The sequence below is a fragment of the Jatropha curcas genome, chromosome 10, assembly GCF_041381405.1.
Source record: "Jatropha curcas cultivar XTBG-Jc1 chromosome 10, XTBG_Jcur_1.0, whole genome shotgun sequence".
NCBI lineage: Eukaryota > Viridiplantae > Streptophyta > Magnoliopsida > Malpighiales > Euphorbiaceae > Jatropha > Jatropha curcas.
In genome coordinates, this window is record NC_143160.1 from 11165826 (window position 1) to 11170806 (window position 4981).

At 32.3% G+C, this 4981-nt stretch overlaps 1 long non-coding RNA gene across 1 annotated transcript; it reads right to left on the reverse strand.

Moving 5' to 3' along the window:
* Nucleotides 1–747: 747 nt before the first annotated feature.
* Nucleotides 748–3892, reverse strand: LOC149493082 (uncharacterized). Its single transcript, XR_016318531.1, has 2 exons — nucleotides 3647–3892; nucleotides 748–1023 (listed from the first exon to the last, which is right to left on the reverse strand). It is a non-coding gene; the product is annotated as an uncharacterized LOC149493082 (long non-coding RNA).
* Between the last annotated feature and the right edge of the window lie 1089 nt (nucleotides 3893–4981).

Below are 4981 nucleotides of genomic sequence, written 5' to 3' on the forward strand. Positions count from 1 at the left end.
ATTTTTTAATTATTTAATTAATTATAATGAATTAAAGAATAATAAATAAAATTATTAGCATTTTAAAGTGTTCATGCATTTTATTTAATTAATTATAATTGATTAATTATTTAATTAATTATATAGATTTGCGGAAAAAATTGGTAAAAGAAATGGGCGTTGTGGTCATTTGCTTATGAACAGTGTAAAAATACACTGTGAATGCCAGATATTCTCTCCATAACGGAGAGAAAGCAATTTTGTGGGACCAAGGCAAAACTAATCATATTTTCTTTCCTCCACACTTTTCCACCGTCTTTCCAAACCAAAAATTCTTATTTTCCTTTCAAATTTTACCTCCTAATTTTCTTTCCTCCCTAAAAATCATTCCATCCAAATAGGCCGTAAGTTACTGGGTACATTTTAGAGTGAACAAAACCGGTTAAATTCAAAAAATTAAAATAAATTGATTGGTTTGATTTTCTTTTTTAAAATAATAAATATTTTTTACTCTCAAACAAATGCACTAAACAAATATTAAATTTTAATTTTCAATTTTATAAAAATTAAACTTGATTTTCACACGTTCCTGAAAATTATATCCGTCTAAACCGACCATTCTTTATTGATATTTTTTCTAAAAATTATACATATTTATATTTGGTTCGTAATTCTAATTATAAATGTCACGACCCATTTCCATGGACCGGACCGGCACTAGGGCCCAGGTAAGCTTAAGGCCCCCGAGGCCCGTAGTAAGCCTGAAACACTACAAATTTGCTATCTCAATAAAATTTTAAACATTTACAAATTCCCCTGCTTACAATACACTATAGTTATAATACAGGCTCACAGAATTATTCCATCTATAATAATACACAACTTAAAAGTATACAAGTTCTATAACTGCGGAGTTTACTGACGGATGTATACATATAAGTCTTCGGACATTTATCTATTTAATTGATCAATACTAAAATTAGCGAATTTCTTTTTTAACGGCGAAGAGCAGAGTTATAGCTGGGATTTAGAAAATGCTACTTCCTGAAAGATTTGAACAAAAGAGATGTGAGTTTATTAATGAATAATAATTATTGCACAACACACGCATTCACACAATTGTATAATTATATCAACCTAGTCATCCGACTAGGTATATGCTCACACAGCCAGTCACACAAATGGCATATCACCAGCACTCACAATTATTAACATCTTCATATAATCACATCACGTGGAAATTAGTCAGTGGAGTCACCGAACCCCCGATGAGCCGTCCTCCCACATGGCTCATCCTCTCACATGTGCACCAGGGAGCCGATCCCCTATACTGGCCGACCGGTCTAATCCTCACTTGACCAGCCCTCTCATTATTTTTCCATTCTCTCTTTTCTTTTCCATACCAACAGGAGGCAACCCGGTCGTCTCCATCAAATCTAGATCATCAGGCGCTCACAACAGGAGGCCACCCTGCGGGCTGCGATCAAATCTAGATTATCCGGTGCGCCCAATAAAGAAGCCAGCCTGTGGTTAACAATAACGGTAACGGTAGGTGCACACGGGGGCGCCGATCTCCCATTTACCCGGCTAACAGAAACAGAATCAGGATCCATATAACAGAATCAGGATATAACAGAATCAGAATCAGGATCCGTATAACAGAAACAGTCTCACAAACCCATGGTGACCCACTTCATCCCAATTCCACACAAACAAAGCAAGGCATTGTCACATCACAACTAATCAAGCATTGCAATTAATTGCAGAAATATTGCAAAGTTAAACATCGGAATGCAATACACAATTAGACATTCATACTCAAATGCAAATAAATAAATAATATTAACAATAAACAACAATGATAGAATAAATAATAATAATGAAAATAAACAATAACAATGAAAATAAATAAGTAATTGAATAATTAAGTAAATAGATGATAGTAAAATAATTAGAATACTTTATTTACTATGTATTAAGTTATAGAATTATTCTAAATAAACCTATTACTTTATATTGTTAACTAAGACTAGTCTAAGTTCTATCGAAATTTCGGCAGCACCTCCCCTAAAAATTGGGCTATTTACCTACTCAAATATCACAATAATATATATATTAATCATTCAATGCACACAGCCCATCCGTCGGGCGATCAAACAGTTAAATTTCCCTTCCTCCATCCAAATAATAATGTCAACATTCAACTATTAATTCACAACTTATAATAATCTTCAAACGTGTTCCAATAATATTACTGAACATTCTTTGCTTCACATAAATATAATCAGCTTCTTTAGCTAATTGACAAATAAATGAAATCTTTTATATATCTATATACATATAAGAACACAATTACAAATATTACAATTTTATGTTCTAGTTACAATGCTACTTGCTGAAATAATATCGAAATCTTTTAAAGACCAGCTTATAAACTATCCTATAGTTCAAACAAATGGTATACTATCTTAAATGCAATTGTCGTATTTTCCCAGTTGAAGTTATGTGTTTAAGATTTCTCGATCAATGTTTGAATTCTAACTTATAATCTATTTGATTTATTAGTAGAATATTTATTCATCTTATCTTAGTATAATTATTAGCATTTACTAAGTTTTTGTACTACACTTATTTGCACCCATAAATTTAATCAATAGTAACTCGTATCCTATTATAACCCTATTAGTCAACTAATGATTTCTAATAATACACTTGGCCTATTAGCTTTTAAATATTCCGCCGAACACCCGACAACATCTCTCCTTAATCATACTCAACATCTAGTTTAAATTACCGTAGAACGATCGGCAGCCCATCCACCAGGCAAAGAACTTTAAATAAAATCCCCATCCTCCTATCATTATCAACCCACCATTCTTCGTTATACAGTAATTATAAAATCAATATCTTGAATCCATAATTTACTATGAATTACTTAATAAGTAAAAAACAAAATGATTTCTTAAATTGAATCAATAAGTCTTATTTATATGCCTACCCATCATTGATTTTCACCCTTCAAATTTAATCACAATCAAATAAATGGTTTGTTTGACTGCACCTATTTATATTTCAGGACCTATAACCAATTATTTACAACACTAAATCCTAGATTTTCTTTTAATAAGCCAAGTATAACTTCGATTTAATCTCAAGTCATGCTAACAAAATAAGCTAACAACCAATTTATTCATGTGATTAGAATACCCAATAACTTAGTTACTGCATTTCTACCAACCCCTCCTTAATTTAACTTTCCGTGATATTTACGGCTTAGAAGACTAATTTTCGATTTCTGTCGTCTAATGATTCGAACACTATACAATATCAAAGTGCAAAACTAATTGCAAAACTAGATTCTATGTAAAAATTGGTATATACTGCCTATGAGGAATTCTAGTCACCGAATCCACCGCTGTCGCCGCCGTCTATGGTGGCCGGAGGTACCTTGGTTCCTAAATCTTGCAATTCTTAAGCCAAGACGCAGCAAATTTCATATAGAACTCAGTTCTATAGCCAACTACTGCAATTTATGTCAATATCTAACAAAATCCCAATTTTTATTTCTTAAATCCCTAAGTCCCATTTTGATCAATTCCTGCGTTAAATCGCCTAATCTATGCAAAATGATTTCTAAAGGAGTGAAATGGGAGGACAATCAACTTACCTCGCCGGAGAGTATAGTCGGAGTTGCTCGGAGGGAAGGACGGAGACGCGACTGTCTCGATCGCGCTAAGGTCCCCAGCTTCGCTGTGACTCTTGCGCTCACCAGAAACGGAAACGGAGAGAAGGGAAGGAAGGCGGGCTGCTGCGGCGAGGAGTCGACGGCGAGGAGGCGCTGGTTCTGGTGGTCGGAAAACCAGAGAGGAGAGGCAGCGAGGTCGCGCGCTGGCACTTGCGCAAGGAAGGAGAAGGGGAAAGAAAAAAAGAAAGAAAAAAAAAAAGAAAAAAAAGAAAAAGAAAAGAAAGAAAAATCTTGGGCTTCTAGACCATTCCGGTTCGATTCGAACCGGTTTGGTCTAATTCTATGATTTGGCTCAATTAGCTTGGTTTTCGAAAAAATCAAATTGGTTTACGGGTCTAGTTTAGCAATAATAAAATACTAGCTGGTGTAATCTTATTGGTTGAAATAAAAATTTTATTTTTAAATGAAAATTCTATGAAATTAAATTTTCGGATTGTTTCAATAAACCAACTCAATAAAATTAAAAATTTTATAAAAAATATTTTTTATTTTATTATTTTTTTACTGCTAATGTAAAAAAATTATCACTTCAATAAGAAATTTTATGTTCATTAATTTAATCTATGAATCAGAATGGACTGATCTAACTCTAAGTCAGGTGACGTCAGATCATACAATTAATGTCATGGAGGACAGGTGGCGGTTGCACGAAATGCCGTCCATTGCTATTCATTAATACTCACGTACACCCGTCTCTAGAGATCTATATTTACATTTCCCCACTCACCGACAAAATATTTGGCCATTTGTTAACAAACTCGCTTTGTCTTATTAATTTCTATTTTTTCTTCTGTTTTTTGGCTTCGTAAATCTTTTCATACTTAAAGGCTGCAATTAGGGATATTCAATGAGTTTAGTTCAAAGAAAATCAATTTTAATTTTTAAGGTAAAAATTGATATTACTACTGTATAATTAAATTGAATCATATTCAACTCATTCAATCATTAAATATTTTTTTAAATATCTTTTCAATAGATTTATTAATTGTAGATTTACGGACGATCATGAGTTAAAAAACTTTCAACTTTTTCAAATTGAATATTTGAAAATTTGAATTTGATCAATTAAATTAATTCAATTAGTTTTATAAAACTGTGTCAGGCTTCTACCTATAATTATTTTTTGAAAGTAGAGAGACATAAGTATTAATTAGAAGATGATTTAGATACCTTAATATATTTTAATTAGCAAATAATTTAACTTTACCTTACTCAACACTCAAAAATGTCCAAGAAAAAAAAAAGCCCATCAAAAGT